This window comes from Pseudophryne corroboree, unplaced genomic scaffold (genome assembly GCF_028390025.1).
Source record: "Pseudophryne corroboree isolate aPseCor3 unplaced genomic scaffold, aPseCor3.hap2 scaffold_911, whole genome shotgun sequence".
Classification (NCBI taxonomy): Eukaryota; Metazoa; Chordata; class Amphibia; order Anura; family Myobatrachidae; genus Pseudophryne; species Pseudophryne corroboree.
Window position 1 is genome coordinate 97,722 of NW_026970491.1, and position 19,922 is coordinate 117,643.

At 44.6% G+C, this 19,922-nt stretch overlaps 9 non-coding genes and 1 pseudogene across 9 annotated transcripts; 1 reads left to right on the top strand and 9 right to left on the bottom strand.

Moving 5' to 3' along the window:
* Window positions 1-11,829: 11,829 nt before the first annotated feature.
* LOC135045577 (U1 spliceosomal RNA) lies at window positions 11,830-11,993 on the bottom strand. The gene has a single exon (XR_010238002.1). It is a non-coding gene; the product is annotated as a U1 spliceosomal RNA (small nuclear RNA).
* Window positions 11,994-12,664: 671 nt separating this feature from the next.
* LOC135045599 (U1 spliceosomal RNA) lies at window positions 12,665-12,827 on the bottom strand. The gene has a single exon (XR_010238018.1). It is a non-coding gene; the product is annotated as a U1 spliceosomal RNA (small nuclear RNA).
* A 152-nt stretch (window positions 12,828-12,979) lies between these two features.
* On the bottom strand, window positions 12,980-13,143 carry LOC135045661 (U1 spliceosomal RNA). Its single transcript, XR_010238076.1, has one exon. It is a non-coding gene; the product is annotated as a U1 spliceosomal RNA (small nuclear RNA).
* Window positions 13,144-13,811: 668 nt separating this feature from the next.
* LOC135045591 (U1 spliceosomal RNA) lies at window positions 13,812-13,975 on the bottom strand. The gene has a single exon (XR_010238014.1). It is a non-coding gene; the product is annotated as a U1 spliceosomal RNA (small nuclear RNA).
* Window positions 13,976-14,127: 152 nt separating this feature from the next.
* On the bottom strand, window positions 14,128-14,291 carry LOC135045645 (U1 spliceosomal RNA). Its single transcript, XR_010238060.1, has one exon. It is a non-coding gene; the product is annotated as a U1 spliceosomal RNA (small nuclear RNA).
* Window positions 14,292-14,960: 669 nt separating this feature from the next.
* LOC135045596 (U1 spliceosomal RNA) lies at window positions 14,961-15,123 on the bottom strand. Its single transcript, XR_010238017.1, has one exon. It is a non-coding gene; the product is annotated as a U1 spliceosomal RNA (small nuclear RNA).
* Window positions 15,124-15,275: 152 nt separating this feature from the next.
* Window positions 15,276-15,439, bottom strand: LOC135045653 (U1 spliceosomal RNA). The gene has a single exon (XR_010238068.1). It is a non-coding gene; the product is annotated as a U1 spliceosomal RNA (small nuclear RNA).
* Window positions 15,440-16,141: 702 nt separating this feature from the next.
* On the bottom strand, window positions 16,142-16,275 carry LOC135045598 (U1 spliceosomal RNA; annotated as a pseudogene).
* Window positions 16,276-16,427: 152 nt separating this feature from the next.
* LOC135045656 (U1 spliceosomal RNA) lies at window positions 16,428-16,591 on the bottom strand. The gene has a single exon (XR_010238071.1). It is a non-coding gene; the product is annotated as a U1 spliceosomal RNA (small nuclear RNA).
* Window positions 16,592-18,952: 2,361 nt separating this feature from the next.
* LOC135045607 (U1 spliceosomal RNA) lies at window positions 18,953-19,108 on the top strand. The gene has a single exon (XR_010238023.1). It is a non-coding gene; the product is annotated as a U1 spliceosomal RNA (small nuclear RNA).
* Window positions 19,109-19,922: the final 814 nt, after the last annotated feature.

The window sequence follows — 19,922 nt, forward strand, 5'->3', positions numbered from 1 at the left end:
ATACAGCTTTTCCTTGCCAATATCTCTCTTTTGCAAAGAGCTAGGCATTGGAAAATGCAGGTCTATAACGTGTAGATGAAGCACTAACAGGAGGCTTTACAATTTTCATTCTAGTGTCTTTCGTTTGGGAGAAAAATGCAAAGGTACAATGCTGCTTTTCCTTGCCGATATCTCTCTTTTGCAAAGAGATAGGCATTGGAAAATGCAGGGCTATAACGTGTAGATGAAGCACTAACAGGAGGCTTTAAAATTTTCATTCTAGTGTCCTTCGTTTGGGAGAAAAATGCAAAAGTACAATACAGCTTTTCCTTGCCAATATCTCTCTTTTGCAAAGAGCTAGGCATTGGAAAATTCAGGGCTATACCGTGTAGATGAAGCACTAACAGGAGGCTTTTAAATTTTCATTCTAGTGTCCTTCGTTTGGTAGAAAAATGCAAAGGTACAATACAGCTTTTCCTTGCCGATATCTCTCTTTTGCAAAGAGATAGGCATTGGAAAATTCAGGGCTATAACGTGTAGATGAAGCACTAACAGGAGGCTTTAAAATTTTCATTCTAGTGTCTTTCGTTTGGGAGAAAAATGCAAAGGTACAATACAGCTTTTCCTTGCCGATATCTCTCTTTTGCAAAGAGATAGGCATTGGAAAATTCTGGGCTATAACGTGTAGATGAAGCACTAACAGGAGGCTTTAAAATTTTCATTCTAGTGTCCTTCGTTTGGGAGAAAAATGCAAAGGTACAATACAGCTTTTCCTTGCCGATATCTCTCTTTTGCAAAGAAATAGGCATTGGAAAATTCAGGGCTATAACGTGTAGATGAAGCACTAATAGGAGGCTTTAAAATTTTCATTCTAGTGTCCTTCGTTTGGGAGAAAAATGCAAAGGTACAATAAAGCTTTTCCTTGCCGATATCTCTCTTTTGCAAAGAAATAGGCATTGGAAAATTCAGGGCTATAACGTGTAGATGAAGCACTAACAGGAGGCTTTAAAATTTTCATTCTAGTGTCTTTCGTTTGGGAGAAAAATGCAAAGGTACAATACAGCTTTTCCTTGCCGATATCTCTCTTTTGCAAAGAGATAGGCATTGGAAAATTCTGGGCTATAACGTGTAGATGAAGCACTAACAGGAGGCTTTAAAATTTTCATTCTAGTGTCTTTCGTTTGGGAGAAAAATGCAAAGGTACAATACAGCTTTTCCTTGCCAATATCTCTCTTTTGCAAAGAGCTAGGCATTGGAAAATGCAGGGCTATAACGTGTAGATGAAGCACTAACAGGAGGCTTTACAATTTTCATTCTAGTGTCTTTCGTTTGGGAGAAAAATGCAAAGGTACAATGCTGCTTTTCCTTGCCGATATCTCTCTTTTGCAAAGAGATAGGCATTGGAAAATGCAGGGCTATAACGTGTAGATGAAGCACTAACAGGAGGCTTTAAAATTTTCATTCTAGTGTCCTTCGTTTGGGAGAAAAATGCAAAAGTACAATACAGCTTTTCCTTGCCAATATCTCTCTTTTGCAAAGAGCTAGGCATTGGAAAATTCAGGGCTATACCGTGTAGATGAAGCACTAACAGGAGGCTTTTAAATTTTCATTCTAGTGTCTTTCGTTTGGTAGAAAAATGCAAAGGTACAATACAGCTTTTCCTTGCCGATATCTCTCTTTTGCAAAGAGATAGGCATTGGAAAATTCAGGGCTATAACGTGTAGATGAAGCACTAACAGGAGGCTTTAAAATTTTCATTCTAGTGTCTTTCGTTTGGGAGAAAAATGCAAAGGTACAATACAGCTTTTCCTTGCCGATATCTCTCTTTTGCAAAGAGATAATCATTGGAAAATTCAGGGCTATAACGTGTAGATGAAGCACTAATAGGAGGCTTTAAAATTTTCATTCTAGTGTCTTTCGTTTGGGAGAAAAATGCAAAGGTACAATACAGCTTTTCCTTGCCGATATCTCTCTTTTGCAAAGAGATAGGCATTGGAAAATTCAGGGCTATAACGTGTAGATGAAGCACTAACAGGAGGCTTTAAAATTTTCATTCTAGTGTCCTTCGTTTGGGAGAAAACTGCAAAGGTACAATACAGCTTTTCCTTGCCGATATCTCTCTTTTGCAAAGAGATAGGCATTGGTAAATTCAGGGCTATAACGTGTAGATGAAGCACTAATAGGAGGCTTTAAAATTTTCATTCTAGTGTCCTTCGTTTGGGAGAAAAATGCAAAGGTACAATACAGCTTTTCCTTGCCGATATCTCTCTTTTGCAAAGAGATAGGCATTGGAAAATTCAGGGCTATAACGTGTAGATGAAGCACTAACAGGAGGCTTTAAAATTTTCATTCTAGTGTATTTCGTTTGGGAGAAAAATGCAAAGGTACAATACCGCTTTTCCTTGCCGATATCTCTCTTTTGCAAAGAGCTAGGCATTGGAAAATTCAGGTCTATAACGTGTAGATGAAGCACTAATAGGAGGCTTTAAAATGTTCAATCTAGTGTCCTTCGTTTGGGAGAAAAATGCAAAGGTACAATACAGCTTTTCCTTGCCAATATCTCTCTTTTGCTAAGAGCTAGGCATTGGAAAATTCAGGGCTATAACGTGTAGATGAAGCACTAACAGGAGGCTTTAAAATTTTCATTCTAGTGTCTTTCGTTTGGGAGAAAAATGCAAAAGTACAATGCTGCTTTTCCTTGCCAATATCTCTCTTTTGCAAAGAGATAAGCATTGGAAAATTCAGGGCTATAACGTGTAGATGAAGCACTAACAGGAGGCTTTAAAATTTTCATTCTAGTGTCTTTCGTTTGGGAGAAAAATGCAAAGGTACAATACAGCATTTCCTTGCCGATATCTCTCTTTTGCAAAGAGATAGGCATTGGAAAATTCAGGGCTATAACGTGTAGATGAAGCACTAACAGGAGGCTTTAAAATTTTCATTCTAGTGTCTTTCGTTTGGGAGAAAAATGCAAAGGTACAATACAGCTTTTCCTTGCCGATATCTCTCTTTTGCAAAGAGATAGGCATTGGTAAATTCAGGGCTATAACGTGTAGATGAAGCACTAATAGGAGGCTTTAAAATTTTCATTCTAGTGTCTTTCGTTTGGGAGAAAAATGCAAAGGTACAATACAGCTTTTCCTTGCCGATATCTCTCTTTTGCAAAGAGATAGGCATTGGAAAATTCAGGGCTATAACGTGTAGATGAAGCACTAACAGGAGGCTTTAAAATTTTCATTCGAGTGTCCTTCGTTTGGGAGAAAACTGCAAAGGTACAATACAGCTTTTCCTTGCCGATATCTCTCTTTTGCAAAGAGATAGGCATTGGAAAATGCAGGGCTATAACGTGTAGATGAAGCACTAACAGGAGGCTTTAAAATTTTCATTCTAGTGTCTTTCGTTTGGGAGAAAAATGCAAAGGTACAATACAGCTTTTCCTTGCCGATATCTCTCTTTTGCAAAGAGATAGGCATTGGAAAATTCAGGGCTATAACGTGTAGATGAAGCACTAACAGGAGGCTTTAAAATTTTCATTCTAGTGTCTTTCGTTTGGGAGAAAAATGCAAAGGTACAATACAGCATTTCCTTGCCGATATCTCTCTTTTGCAAAGAGATAGGCATTGGAAAATTCAGGGCTATAACGTGTAGATGAAGCACTAACAGGAGGCTTTAAAATTTTCATTCTAGTGTCTTTCGTTTGGGAGAAAAATGCAAAGGTACAATACAGCTTTTCCTTGCCGATATCTCTCTTTTGCAAAGAGATAGGCATTGGTAAATTCAGGGCTATAACGTGTAGATGAAGCACTAATAGGAGGCTTTAAAATTTTCATTCTAGTGTCTTTCGTTTGAGAGAAAAATGCAAAGGTACAATACAGCTTTTCCTTGCCGATATCTCTCTTTTGCAAAGAGATAGGCATTGGAAAATTCAGGGCTATAACGTGTAGATGAAGCACTAACAGGAGGCTTTAAAATTTTCATTCTAGTGTCCTTCGTTTGGGAGAAAACTGCAAAGGTACAATACAGCTTTTCCTTGCCGATATCTCTCTTTTGCAAAGAGATAGGCATTGGTAAATTCAGGGCTATAACGTGTAGATGAAGCACTAATAGGAGGCTTTAAAATTTTCATTCTAGTGTCCTTCGTTTGGGAGAAAAATGCAAAGGTACAATACAGCTTTTCCTTGCCGATATCTCTCTTTTGCAAAGAGATAGGCATTGGAAAATTCAGGGCTATAACGTGTAGATGAAGCACTAACAGGAGGCTTTAAAATTTTCATTCTAGTGTATTTCGTTTGGGAGAAAAATGCAAAGGTACAATACCGCTTTTCCTTGCCGATATCTCTCTTTTGCAAAGAGCTAGGCATTGGAAAATTCAGGGCTATAACGTGTAGATGAAGCACTAATAGGAGGCTTTAAAATGTTCAAACTAGTGTCCTTCGTTTGGGAGAAAAATGCAAAGGTACAATACAGCTTTTCCTTGCCAATATCTCTCTTTTGCAAAGAGCTAGGCATTGGAAAATTCAGGGCTATAACGTGTAGATGAAGCACTAACAGGAGGCTTTAAAATTTTCATTCTAGTGTCTTTCGTTTGGGAGAAAAATGCAAAAGTACAATGCTGCTTTTCCTTGCCAATATCTCTCTTTTGCAAAGAGATAAGCATTGGAAAATTCAGGGCTATAACGTGTAGATGAAGCACTAACAGGAGGCTTTAAAATTTTCATTCTAGTGTCTTTCGTTTGGGAGAAAAATGCAAAGGTACAATACAGCTTTTCCTTGCCAATATCTCTCTTTTGCAAAGAGCTAGGCATTGGAAAATGCAGGGCTATAACGTGTAGATGAAGCACTAACAGGAGGCTTTACAATTTTCATTCTAGTGTCTTTCGTTTGGGAGAAAAATGCAAAGGTACAATGCTGCTTTTCCTTGCCGATATCTCTCTTTTGCAAAGAGATAGGCATTGGAAAATGCAGGGCTATAACGTGTAGATGAAGCACTAACAGGAGGCTTTAAAATTTTCATTCTAGTGTCTTTCGTTTGGGAGAAAAATGCAAAGGTACAATACAGCTTTTCCTTGCCGATATCTCTCTTTTGCAAAGAGATAGGCATTGGAAAATTCAGGGCTATAACGTGTAGATGAAGCACTAACAGGAGGCTTTAAAATTTTCATTCTAGTGTCTTTCGTTTGGGAGAAAAATGCAAAGGTACAATACAGCTTTTCCTTGCCGATATCTCTCTTTTGCAAAGAGATAGGCATTGGAAAATTCAGGGCTATAACGTGTAGATGAAGCACTAACAGGGGGCTTTAAAATTTTCATTCTAGTGTCCTTCGTTTGGGAGAAAACTGCAAAGGTACAATACAGCTTTTCCTTGCCGATAGCTCTCCTTTGCAAAGAGATAGGCATTGAAAAATTCAGGGCTATAACGTGTAGATGAAGCACTAACAGGAGGCTTTAAAATTTTCATTCTAGTGTCCTTCGTTTGGGAGAAAAATGCAAAGGTACAATACAGCTTTTCCTTGCCGATATCTCTCTTTTGCAAAGAGATAGGCATTGGAAAATTCAGGGCTATAACGTGTAGATGAAGCACTAACAGGAGGCTTTAAAATTTTCATTCTAGTGTATTTCGTTTGGGAGAAAAATGCAAAGGTACAATACAGCTTTTCCTTGCCGATATCTCTCTTTTGCAAAGAAATAGGCATTGGAAAATTCAGGGCTATAACGTGTAGATGAAGCACTAACAGGAGGCTTTAAAATTTTCATTCTAGTGTCTTTCGTTTGGGAGAAAAATGCAAAGGTACAATACAGCTTTTCCTTGCCGATATCTCTCTTTTGCAAAGAGATAGGCATTGGAAAATTCTGGGCTATAACGTGTAGATGAAGCACTAACAGGAGGCTTTAAAATTTTCATTCTAGTGTCTTTCGTTTGGGAGAAAAATGCAAAGGTACAATACAGCTTTTCCTTGCCAATATCTCTCTTTTGCAAAGAGCTAGGCATTGGAAAATGCAGGGCTATAACGTGTAGATGAAGCACTAACAGGAGGCTTTACAATTTTCATTCTAGTGTCTTTCGTTTGGGAGAAAAATGCAAAGGTACAATGCTGCTTTTCCTTGCCGATATCTCTCTTTTGCAAAGAGATAGGCATTGGAAAATGCAGGGCTATAACGTGTAGATGAAGCACTAACAGGAGGCTTTAAAATTTTCATTCTAGTGTCCTTCGTTTGGGAGAAAAATGCAAAAGTACAATACAGCTTTTCCTTGCCAATATCTCTCTTTTGCAAAGAGCTAGGCATTGGAAAATTCAGGGCTATACCGTGTAGATGAAGCACTAACAGGAGGCTTTTCAATTTTCATTCTAGTGTCTTTCGTTTGGTAGAAAAATGCATAGGTACAATACAGCTTTTCCTTGCCGATATCTCTCTTTTGCAAAGAGATAGGCATTGGAAAATTCAGGGCTATAACGTGTAGATGAAGCACTAACAGGAGGCTTTAAAATTTTCATTCTAGTGTCTTTCGTTTGGGAGAAAAATGCAAAGGTACAATACAGCTTTTCCTTGCCGATATCTCTCTTTTGCAAAGAGATAGGCATTGGAAAATTCTGGGCTATAACGTGTAGATGAAGCACTAACAGGAGGCTTTAAAATTTTCATTCTAGTGTCCTTCGTTTGGGAGAAAAATGCAAAGGTACAATACAGCTTTTCCTTGCCGATATCTCTCTTTTGCAAAGAAATAGGCATTGGAAAATTCAGGGCTATAACGTGTAGATGAAGCACTAATAGGAGGCTTTAAAATTTTCATTCTAGTGTCCTTCGTTTGGGAGAAAAATGCAAAGGTACAATAAAGCTTTTCCTTGCCGATATCTCTCTTTTGCAAAGAAATAGGCATTGGAAAATTCAGGGCTATAACGTGTAGATGAAGCACTAACAGGAGGCTTTAAAATTTTCATTCTAGTGTCTTTCGTTTGGGAGAAAAATGCAAAGGTACAATACAGCTTTTCCTTGCCGATATCTCTCTTTTGCAAAGAGCTAGGCATTGGAAAATTCAGGGCTATAACGTGTAGATGAAGCACTAACAGTAGGCTTTAAAATTTTCATTCCCAATGGGGATGGCTTCCCGGGAGGTAACCCCTATTGAGTGAAGGGAGTATATAGGATACGACCCAGTGGTACCTGACGACATAGATACTAACAGCTACTTAATAACATTACGCTAGAAAGTGATTATTAGCAACATATATATCTATATAAACAACCCCGCCAGGGTTGTGCCTTCAAAAATAATCACACACGGACACGCTTTTTAAACCTTTTTTTCACATCTCTTTATTTTTCTTATGCACATGTATGTTAGTTCTGTGATTTTAACCTTTATGTTTCACTGCAGTTTGGGATAATAATATTAATATTTATCCAATTTTAATACATACTTAATAAAGGTTATATTTTATGATTCATTCATTCTGTCCAGTGCGTCAACAGTGCAGATTTCTTCTTGTTTTTTCTCCCAAATTCTATAACAATGACAGTAAATGTTGTTTCTTTTCAAACAGAACTTTCTTGACCATGCTACTTGCTTGAAAGATCTGGGAGCACATGGAAAACAGTACAAACCATGCAGTATCACAAGAGCCTTTATTTGATCTTTCATGAAGATAGAGCAGAATTGAGGACACGTCAACAATTTCTGCCGAAGGTGGTTCATCTTTCCACATGGTGCCTTTGGCCACTGACACCTTCGTTGAGTCAAAGTCTCTGGCTGTGGTCAGAACTTTGAAAATTTATGTCACCAGAACGGTTCAGATTAGGAAAACAGAGGCTCTGTTTGTCCTGTATGCTCCCAACAGGATTGGGTGTCCTGCTTCCATGTAGACCATTATGCGCTGGATCTGTGGTAAGATTCAGCATGCTCATTCCATGGCAGGATTGCCGTTACTGAATTAGGTGAAGACCCATTCTACTAGAAAGGTGGGTTCATCCTGGGCAGCTGGTCGGGGAGTCTCGGCATTGCAACTTTGCCGAGCAGCTATTTAGTAAACACTTTTGCTAAGTTTTACAAGTTTGATACCTTGGCTGATGATAACCTCAAGTTGGGTCATTCGGTGCTGCAGAGTCGTACGCACTCTCCCACCCGTTCAAGAGCTTTGGTATAACCCCATGGTTCTTAATGTGACCCCAGCATCCTCTAGGTCGTATGAGAAAATAGGATTTTAATACCTACCGGTAAATCCTTTTCTCTTAGTCCGTAGAGGATGCTGGGCACCCGTCCCAGTCCATACTGTGTCTGCAGTTATTACTTGTGGTTATACACATGTTATGTTATGGTTCTGGTCAGCTTTTTGCTGCAATTGTTCATGCCGTTGGCTTGTGTTCTGTTGAATGCCACGTTCTGCGGCATGCTTAAGGTGTGAGCTGGTAAGATGCTCACCTTAGTTTAACAATAAATCCTTTCCTCGAAATGTCCGTCTCCCTGGGCACAGTTCCTATAACTGGAGTCTGGAGGAGGGGCATAGAGGGAGGAGCCAGTTCACACCCTTTGAAAGTCTTAAAGTGCCCATGTCTCTTGCGGATCCCGTCTATACCCCATGGTTCTTAATGTGACCCCAGCATCCTCTACGGACTAAGAGAAAAGGATGCCCTTGCGCACTATCCTGACTTCTCCCGTCTGCTTACTTTGTGCCTTCCAACGCACAATGCGAACTACAGGTGGTGCTGCAGGGCCCACACCCTTTTACTTGCCTTACAGAACAGCTCTGGAGCTGTTACAGTGCCCAGCTGCTGCAAGAAATCAGCTTGAATGCTTCAGGGGATGGGGCATGGCCAACATGAGCCCCACACCAAAGGAGGGTGGGGGTGTTTAATGCGAACTAGGGGTCATCCAAGCACCGCAAAAGGCCGCCATGCCCTGCATGCCCCTTTTCTCTTTTCATATGCAGATGAGGGTTCCAGCCAACTTTGGCCCACATCTTGGATGACATCACCGTATGCAAATTCGTCTTCTGCAGACCTTCCCCCAGGAATGCTTGTACTAGTTGTTGCATATGGTTTGATATTTGATGGTGCTTCAATATTAGGCAGCCTTCCACCCTCCCATGTTCATCTGAACAGATGTGGTCTCCCTGCAGTTGTTGTCCCCAGACGAGAGTTCCCTTGTGCGTCCTCAGTTGAATCTCCTTAACTTGACGGGGGAGGGGCTGCCCGAGCAGCCACCCTCCCCAGCCCTATCCCAACTCATACTTATTTTGCATATGAGATCTCTTGATCATGAAGATTGTTCTCACAGGGTGAGGTTCATCCATTATATTTTAAAATAGGAAGGTACAAATTACATATTTGAATTGCATCTATGTGCTGGATTCAAATGTCCCCCCCCCCCTTCCTTTCTCAATTGTGCCCGTCAGCAGCTATTCTAAGGTTGCTGCCAATGGGTGTGACACATTAATTTCTTCTGTGGGGTACACTGGACTCCACAAGGATTCACATTGGGGTGTAGAGTAGGATCTTGATCTGAGGCACCAACCGGCTCAAAGCTTTTGACTGTTCCCAAGATGCTCAGCGCATCCTCCTCTATAACCCCGCTTCCATGAACAGGGAGCTCAGTTTGTAGTTGGTGCCTTCAGTAGCAGGCCACTTAACAGGGGCCTGCCTCAGGCAGCCTATTCTTAGCTATTAATTTTGACAAGAAAAGAAGAACTTGTTTTATGAGAATCTACAAGGGCTGCAGCAGGCTAGGTCTAATAGACATCTTTACTGCAGCTTCATCACTCCCAGCGGCGCTGTATACTCCCGTGCCCTGGTTGCTGGGTCACTGCAGCGGAGGCTCCAGTTTCTTCCTAAGGTCAGTCACACACACACCGCCCTTCCGGATCACGAGGCCGCTGATGAAGGGGAGCGTGGCCGTAGGGGGTGGACCGTGTGCGCACTGGCGTGGACACTGATTACTGGGCAGCCGCTCCACTAGCCACCAGGTACAGTTAAGGAGCACAGGTCTGGGAGTTTTACTCCTATATTAACCCAATTTTGTACTGCCCGCAGCGCATTGTGATAGGTAATAGGGCCTGATTCAGGTTGGAATGCAATCACAATAAGCGATCCAACTGCAAAAATTGCTAACAGCATACGCATGTGCCTGCATTTTCTGCGGCACCCCGCAGAGAATGCGATCGCCTCTGCCTGTCAATCGGGGCGGGGGGGGGAGAGGGGGTCAGCAACACTCCATTTCCAAGTCAGGGATGGAGCGGTGCGGGGGCAAGGCTTCAAAATGGGGTCTGCAACGGAGGAGACACAGGGGGCGTGGTCACAGCGGCTGTATGACATCACATTCAGCCGCTGTGATCACAAAAATGGTGGCGGCTTCCTGCGCGCACATACAGTTTGCACCAGCAGGAGGCTACACCATTTTTTATGATCACGCTGAACTGCAGTGCGACTGCAATTACAGCATGGTCAAGAATGGAGGCGTCATGCTGGGTGGCCATGCCCTGTCACTGTGCAGGAGCCAGCACCGCACACACACTAGTCCCCGGGTGCAGCCCCCAACCCCCGGGACACCCGGAGCAACAAAATGTAGATTCAGGCCACCAGGCCACGCCCCTACCTATGAAACCATGCCTCCTTTTTACCATTGCGCTGCTTATCTGCGCGCACTGCATTACAATCTCCTTCGCCACCTCTCTGGGTGTCACCAGTGATAGTGACACCTCTGCCATGCTTGTAGCAGCTGGTCCTAAGATCTACGCCTCAAGCCCTGAGTGTTTGCCCTTGTGACTTGTTGATCATCATAGCGAAGCAGATGCTTACAGAAAACTGCAGGGGCTTAGATTGAAAATAAAAAAATTGATGGGTATAAGGTAGAGAGGAGCGGGTTCGGTTCTCCGAGAACCGAATTCCCGACGAACTCCATGTGGTTTACACTGGTCCGAGGCAGGCTCGGTTGTTCCCGCCTGACTCGGAAAACCTGAACAAGGGAAAATGTCATCATCCCGCTGTCGGATTCTCTCGAGATTCGGATTCCATATAAAGAGCTGCGCGTTGCCGCCATTTTTACTCGTGCATTGAAGAGAGAGCGGAGAGGACGTGGCTATGTTCTCTCAGTGGAAATCTCAATATCAGTGCTCAGTATCAGTGGTTACTTATTGCTGCTCAGTAATACTAGTAGTGTGTCTCTCCTGCTCAGTGTCAGTTCTCAGTAGTATCCTCATCAGTGCTCAGTATCACTGCTCATTGTCTTGTGCTGCATTGTGGTGCTCAGCATACTACAGTACATTACTAATAGTCCAGTGCTGCATCTTGCTGCTCAGTGTCAGTTCTAGTATCCTCATCAGTGCTCACTATCACTGCTCATTACATTGTGGTGTTCTGTATACTACAGTAACATAGTAATATAGTAACATATAGTAACATAGTTTTTGAGGTTGAATAGAGGCAAATTGCCCATCGTGTTCAACCTGTTTTAAGTTGTGATGATTCTACATACTTGCTGAATAATGTTTTATGACTAGTTAGCTACTATAACTCATGTTACCCCCGGATTAACCATGTTGATATTTTAAGTATTATAACCTTGGATAGCTTTTTCATTCAGAAATGTATCCATTCCTTTTTTAAATCCAATTACAGAGTCCGCCATTACCACCTTCCCTGGCAGGGAATTCCACATCCTGATTGCCCTAACAGTGAACATCATAGTATCTCACCTGGCAGGTAAGTAGGAGTTGGGCTAGAGCTGTGGAGGATTGCTGCTCGGGCACCCCCTGTCAAGTGAAGGAGATCCAACTGAGGCAGCACAAGGGAACTCTCGAAAGAAGAACAAGGCTAGAGGAAGATCTGAGACAAAGAAATCTGACTTTTACCAGAGCTGACCAGAGGAAAGCACAAACGCAGTCCCCCACTACCACAAATAATGCAGTCGAGTTTCCCACATTTGGGGAAATCACAGGGGTCAGCATACCCAGAGTGCAATGAATGAACCTCACCCTGGGAGAACAATCTTCATGACCATGGTATCTCCTATGCAAAATAAGTATGATTTGGGATAGGGCTGGGGAGGGCCGCTGCTCAGGCACATCTCTGTCAAGTAAAGGAGATTCAACTGAGCCAACACAAGGGAACTCTCATCTGGGGACAACAACTGCAGGGAGAACACATATTTTCAGATGAACATGGGAGGGCAGAAGGCTGCCTAACACTGAAGCACCCCCAAACAACAAACCAAATGCAACTACTAGTGCAAGCATTCCTGGGGGAAGGCCTGCAGCAGATGGATTTGCATATGGTGATGTCATCCAAGCAGTGGGTCAAAGTTGGCTTCAACCCTCGTCTGCATATGAAAATAAAAAAGGGGTGTGCAGGGCATGGCGGCCTTTTGCGGCGCTTGGATGACCCCTAGTTTGCATTAAACACCTCCACCTTCCTTCGGTGTGGGGCTCATGTTGGCTATGCCCCAGCCCCTGAAGCATTCAAGCTGATTTCTTGCAGCAGCTGGGCACTGTAACAGCTCCAGAGCTGCTCTGTAAAGCAAGTAAAAGGGTGTGGGCCCTGCAGCACTACCTGTAGTTTGCATTGTGCGTTGGAAGGCACAAAGTAAGCAGACGGGAGAAGTCAGGATAGTGCACAAGGGCATAGAAGGGAGCGGCTCAAGAAAAGAGAAGTGGAAACAGACAGCAAACTAGGCTGGAGAGAGACCTGAGACAAAGAGATCTGAATTATACGAGAGCCGACCAGAGGAAACACAAATTATGTAATCAAGTGTCCCACATTTGGGGAAATCGTAGGAGCAGCACACCCAGAGTGCATTGGGTGAGCCTTGCCCTGGGAGAAGCACCTTCCTGATCATAGTATCTCACCTGGCAGGTAAGTAGGAGTTGGGCTAGAGCTGGGGAGGGTCGCTGTTCGGGCACCCCCCTGTCAAGTGAAGGAGATCCAACTGAGGCAGCACAAGGAAACTCTCGAAAAAAGAACAAGGCTAGAGGAAGATCTGAGACAAAGAAATCTGACTTTTACCAGAGCTGACCAGAGGAAAGCACAAACACAGTCCCCCACTACCACAAATAATGCAGTCGAGTTTCCCACATTTGGGGAAATGACAGGGGTCAGCATACCCAGAATGCAATGAATGAACCTCACCCTGGGAGAACAATCTTCATGACAATGGTATCTCCTATGCAAAATAAGTATGATTTGGGATAGGGCTGGGGAGGGCCGCTGGTCAGGCACATCTCTGTCAAGTAAAGGAGATTCAACTGAGGCAGCACAAGGGAACTCTCATCTGGGGACAACAACTGCAGGGAGAACACATATTTTCAGATGAACATGGGAGAGCAGAAGGCTGCCTAATACTGAAGCACCCCCAAACAACAAACCAAATGCAACAACTAGTACAAGCATTCCTGGGAAAAGGTCTGCAGAAGACGGATTTGCATACGGTGATGTCATCCAAGCAGTGGGCCAAAGTTGGCTGGAACCCTCATCTGCATATGAAAAGAGAAAAGGGGTATGCAGGGCATGGCGGCCTTTTGCGGCGCTTGGATGACCCTTAGTTCGCATTAAACACCTCCACCCTCCGTCGGTGTGGGGCTCATGTTGGCTATGCCCCAGCCCCTGAAGCATTCAAGCTGATTTCTTGCAGCAGCTGGGCACTGTAACAGCTCCAGAGCTGCTCTGTAAGGCAAGTAAAAGGGTGTTGGCCCTGCAGCACTACCTGTAGTTTGCATTGTGCGTTGGAAGGCACAAAGTAAGCAGACAGGAGAAGTCAGGAGAGTGCACAAGGGCAAGGGCAGGGGCTCAAGAAAAGAGAAGTGGAAACAGACAGCAAACTAGGCTGGAGAGAGACCTGAGACAAAGAGATCTGAATTATACGAGTAGCCGACCAGAGGAAACACAAATTATGTAGTCAAGTGTCCCACATTTGGGGAAATCGTAGGAGCAGCACACCCAGAGTGCAATGGGTGAGCCTTGCCCTGGGAGAAGCACCTTCCTGATCATAGTATCTCACCTGGCAGGTAAATAGGAGTTGGGCTAGAGCTGGGGAGGGTCGCTGCTCGGGCACCCCCCTGTCAAGTGAAGGAAATCCAACTGAGGCAGCACAAGGAAACTCTCAAAAAAAGAACAAGGCTAGAGGAAGATCTGAGACAAAGAAATCTGACTTTTACCAGAGCTGACCAGAGGAAAGCACAAACACAGTCCCCCACTACCACAAATAATGCAGTCGAGTTTCCCACATTTGGGGAAATCACAGGGGTCAGCATACCCAGAATGCAATGAATGAACCTCACCCTGGAAGAACAATCTTCATGACCATGGTATCTCCTATGCAAAATAAGTATGATTTGGGATAGGGCTGGGGAGGGCCGCTGCTCAGGCACATCTCTGTCAAGTAAAGGAGATTCAACTGAGGCAGCACAAGATAACTCTCATCTGGGGACAACAACTGCAGGGAGAAACATATTTTCAGATGAACATGGGAGAGCAGAAGGCTGCCTAATACTGAAGCACCCCAAACAACAAACCAAATGCAACAACTAGTACAAGCATTCCTGGGGGAAGGTCTGCAGAAGACGTATTTGCATACGGTGATGTCATCCAAGCAGTGGGCCAAAGTTGGCTGGAACCCTCATCTGCATATGAAAAGAGAAAAGGGGTATGCAGGGCATGGCGGCCTTTTGCGGCGCTTGGATGACCCTTAGTTCGCATTAAACACCTCCACCCTCCGTCGGTGTGGGGCTCATGTTGGCTATGCCCCAGCCCCTGAAGCATTCAAGCTGATTTCTTGCAGCAGCTGGGCACTGTAACAGCTCCAGAGCTGCTCTGAAAGGCAAGTAAAAGGGTGTGGGCCCTGCAGCACTACCTGTAGTTTGCATTGTGCGTTGGAAGGCACAAAGTAAGCAGACAGGAGAAGTCAGGAGAGTGCACAAGGGCATAGAAGGCAGCGGCTCAAGAAAAGAGAAGTGGAAACAGACAGCAAACTAAGCTGGAGAGAGACCTGAGACAAAGAGATCTGAATTATACGAGAGCCGACCAGGGGAAACGCAAATTATGCAGTCAAGTTTCCCACATTTGGGGAAATCGCAGGAGCAGCACACCCAGAGTGCAATGGGTGAGCCTTGCCCTGGGAGAAGCACCTTCATGATCATAGTATCTCACCTGGCAGTTATGTAGGAGTTGGGCTAGAGCTGGGGAGGGTCGCTGCTCGGGTACCCCCCTGTCAAGTGAAGGAGATCAAACTGAGGCAGCACAATGGAACTCTCGAAAGAAGAACAAGGCTAGAGGAAGATCTGAGACAAAGAAATCTGACTTTTACCAGAGCTGACCAGAGGAAAACACAAACACAGTCCCCCACTACCACAAATAATGCAGTTGAGTTTCCCACATTTGAGGAAATCACAGGGGTCAGCATACCCAGAATGCAATGAATGAACCTCACCCTGGGAGAACAATCTTTATGACCATGGTATCTCCTATGCAAAATAAGTATGATTTGGGATAGGGCTGGGGAGGGCCGCTGCTCAGGCACATCTCTGTCAAGTAAAGGAGATTCAACTGAGGCAGCACAAGGGAACTCTCATCTGGGGACAACAACTGCCGGGAGAACACATATTTTCAGATGAACATGGGAGGGCAGAAGGCTGCCTAATACTGAAGCACCCCCAAACAACAAACCAAATGCAGCAACTAGTACAAGCATTCCTGGGGGAAGGTCTGCAGAAGACGGATTTGCATACAGTGATGTCATCCAAGCAGTGGGCCAAAGTTGGCTGGAACCCTCATCTGCATATGAAAAGAGAAAAGGGGTATGCAGGGCATGGCGGCCTTTTGCGGCGCTTGGATGACCCTTAGTTCGCATTAAACACCCCCACCCTACTTCGGTGTGGGGCTCATGTTGGCCATGCCCCAGCCCCTGAAGCATTCAAGCTGATTTCTTGCAGCAGCTTGGCACTGTAACAGCTCCAGAGCTGCTCTGTAAGGCAAGTAAAAGGGTGTGGGCCCTGCAGCACTACCTGTAGTTTGCATTGTGCATCGGAAGGCACAAAGTAAGCAGACAGGAGGAGAAGTCAGGATAGTGCACAAGGGTATAGAAGGGAGGGGCTCAAGAAAAAAGAAGTGGAAACAGACAGCAAACTAGGCTGGAGAGAGACCTGAGACAAAGAGATCTGAATTATATGAGAGCCGACTAGGGGAAACACAAATTATGCAATCAAGTTTCCATATTTGGGGAAATCGCAGGGGCAGCACACCCAGAGTGCAATGGGTGAGCCTTGCCCTGGGAGAAGCAACTTCATGATCATAGTATCTCACCTGGCAGGTAAGTAGGAGTTGGGCTAGAGCTGGGGAGGGTCGCTGCTCGGGCACCCCCCTGTCAAGTGAAGGAGATCCAACTGAGGCAGCACAAGGGAACTCTTGAAAGAAGAACAAGGCTAGAGGAAGATCTGAGACAAAGAAATCTGACTTTTACCAGAGCTGACCAGAGGAAAGCACAAACACAGTCCCCCACTACCACAAATAATGCAGTTGAGTTTCCCACATTTGGGGAAATCACAGAGGTCAGCATACCCAGAACGCAATGAATGAACCTAACCCTGGGAGAACAATCTTCATGACCATGGTATCTCCTATGCAAAATAAGTATGATTTGGGATAGGGCTGGGGAGGGCCGCTGCTCAGGCACATCTCTGTCAAGTAAAGGAGATTCAACTGAGGCAGCACAAGGGAACTCTCATCTGGGGACAACAACTGCAGGGAGAACACATATTTTCAGATGAACATGGGAGGGCAGAAGGCTGCCTAATACTGAAGCACCCCCAAACAACAAACCAAATGCAACAACTAGTGCAAGCATTCCTGGGGGAAGGCCTGCCGCAGATGGATTTGCATATGGTGATGTCATCCAAGCAGTGGGTCAAAGTTGGCTTCAACCCTCGTCTGCATATGAAAAGAGAAAAGGGGCATGCAGGGCATGGCGGCCTTTTGCGGCGCTTGGCTGACCCCTAGTTTGCATTAAACACCTCCACCCTCCGTCGGTGTGGGGCTCATGTTGGCTATGCCCCAGCCCCTGAAGCATTCAAGCTGATTTCTTGCTGCAGCTGGGCACTGTAACAGCTCCAGAGCTGCTCTGTAAGGCAAGTAAAAGGGTGTGGGCCCTGCAGCACTACCTGTAGTTTGCATTGTGCATTGGAAGGCACAAAGTAAGCAGACAGGAGAAGTCTGGAGAGTGCACAAGGGCATAGAAGGCAGCGGCTCAAGAAAAGAGAAGTGGAAACAGACAGCAAACTAGGCTGGAGAGAGACCTGAGACAAAGAGATCTGAATTATACGAGAGCCGACCAGGGGAAACACAAATTATGCAGTCAAGTTTCCCACAGGAGTATATAGGATTCGACCCAGTGGTACCTGACGACATAGATACTAACAGCTATTTAATAACATTACGCTAGAAAGTGATTATTAGCAACATATATATCTATATAAACAACCCCGCCAGGGTTGTGCCTTCAAAAATAATCACACACGGACACGCTTTTTAAACCTTTTTTTCACATCTCTTTATTCTTCTTATGCACATGTATGTTAGTTCTGTGATTTTAACCTTTATGTTTCACTGCAGTTTGGGATAATAATATTAATATTTATCCAATTTTAATACATACTTAATAAAGGTTATATTTTATGATTCATTCATTCTGTCCAGTGCGTCAACAGTGCAGATTTCTTCTTGTTTTTTCTCCCAAATTCTATAACAATGACAGTAAATGTTGTTTCTTTTCAAACAGAACTTTCTTGACCATGCTTCTTGCTTGAAAGATCTGGGAGCACATGGAAAACAGTACAAACCATGCAGTATCACAAGAGCCTTTATTTGATATTTCATGAAGATAGAGCAGAATTGAGGACACGTCAACTATTTCTGCCGAAGGTGGTTCATCTTTCCACATGGTGCCTTTGGCCACTGACACCTTCGTTGAGTCAAAGTCTCTGGCTGTGGTCAGAACTTTGAAAATTTATGTCACCAGAACGGTTCAGATTAGGAAAACAGAGGCTCTGTTTGTCCTGTATGCTCCCAACAGGATTGGGTGTCCTGCTTCCATGTAGACAATTATGCGCTGGATCTGTGGTAAGATTCAGCATGCTCAATCCACGGCAGGATTGCCGTTACTGAATTAGGTGAAGACCCATTCTACTAGAAAGGTGGGTTCATCCTGGGCAGCTGGTCGGGGAGTCTCGGCATTGCAACTTTGCCGAGCAGCTATTTAGTAAACACTTTTGCTAAGTTTTACAAGTTTTAGAGTAAAGGAGATTCAACTGAGGCAGCACAAGGGAACTCTCATCTGGGGACAACAACTGCAGTGAGAACACATATTTTCAGATGAACATGGGAGGGCAGAAGGCTGCCTAATACTGAAGCACCCCCAAACAACAAACCAAATGCAACAACTAGTACAAGCATTCCTGGGGGAAGGTCTGCAGAAGACGGATATGCATATAGTGATGTCATCCAAGCAGTGGGCCAAAGTTGGCTGGAACCCTCATCTGCATATGAAAAGAGAAAAGGGGTATGCAGGGCATGGCGGCCTTTTGCGGCGCTTGGATGACCCTTAGTTCGCATTAAACACCCCCACCCTCCTTCGGTGTGGGGCTCATGTTGGCCATGCCCCAGCCCCTGAAGCATTCAAGCTGATTTCTTGCAGCAGCTTGGCACTGTAACAGCTCCAGAGCTGCTCTGTAAGGCAAGTAAAAGGGTGTGGGCCCTGCAGCACTACCTGTAGTTTGCATTGTGCATTGGAAGGCACAAAGTAAGCAGACAGGAGGAGAAGTCAGGATAGTCCACAAGGGTATAGAAGGGAGGGGCTCAAGAAAAAAGAAGTGGAAACAGACAGCAAACTAGGCTGGAGAGAGACCTGAGACAAAGAGATCTGAATTATATGAGAGCCGACCAGGGGAAACACAAATTATGCAGTCAAGTTTCCCACATTTGGGGAAATCGCAGGGGCAGCACACCCAGGTGAGATACTATAATCAGGAAGGTGCTTCTCCCAGGGCAAGGCTCACCCATTGCACACTGGGTGTGCTGCTCCTACGATTTCCCCAAATGTGGGACACTTGACTGCATAATTTGTGTTTCCTCTGGTCGGCTCTCGTATAATTCAGATCTCTTTGTCTCAGGTCTCTCTCCAGCCTAGTTTGCTCTCTGTTTCCACTTCTTTTTTCTTGAGCCCCTCCCTTCTATACCCTTGTGCACTATCCTGACTTCTCCTCCCGTCTGCTTACTTTGTGCCTTCCAACGCACAATGCGAACTACAGGTAGTGCTGCAGGGCCCACACCCTTTTATTTGCCTTACAGAGCAGCTCTGGAGCTGTTACAGTGCCCAGCTGCTGCAAGAAATCAGCTTGAATGCTTCAGGGGCTGGGGCATAGCCAACATGAGCCCCACACCGAAGGAGGGTGGAGGTGTTTAATGCGAACTAGGGGTCATCCAAGCGCCGCAAAAGGCCGCCATGCCCTGCATAACCCTTTTCTCTTTTCATATGCAGATGAGGGTTCCAGCCAACTTTGGCCCACTGCTTGGATGACATCACCGTATGCAAATTCGTCTCCTGCAGACCTTCCCCCAGGAATGCTTGTACTAGTTATTGCATATGGTTTGATATTTGATGGTGCTTCAGTATTAGGCAGCCTTCCGCTCTCCCATGTTCATCTGAAAAAATGTGGTCTCCCTGCAGTTGTTGTCCCCAGACGAGAGTTCCCTTGTGCTTCCTCAGTTGAATCTCCTTAACTTGACGGGGGAGGGGCTTGCCCGAGCAGCCACCCTCCCCAGCCCTATCCCAACTCATACTTATTTTGCATATGAGATCTCTATATCATGAAGATTGTTATCACAGGGTGAAGTTCATCCATTATATTTTAAAATAGGAAGGTTCAAATTACATATTTGAATTGCATCTATGTGCTGGATTCAAATGTCCC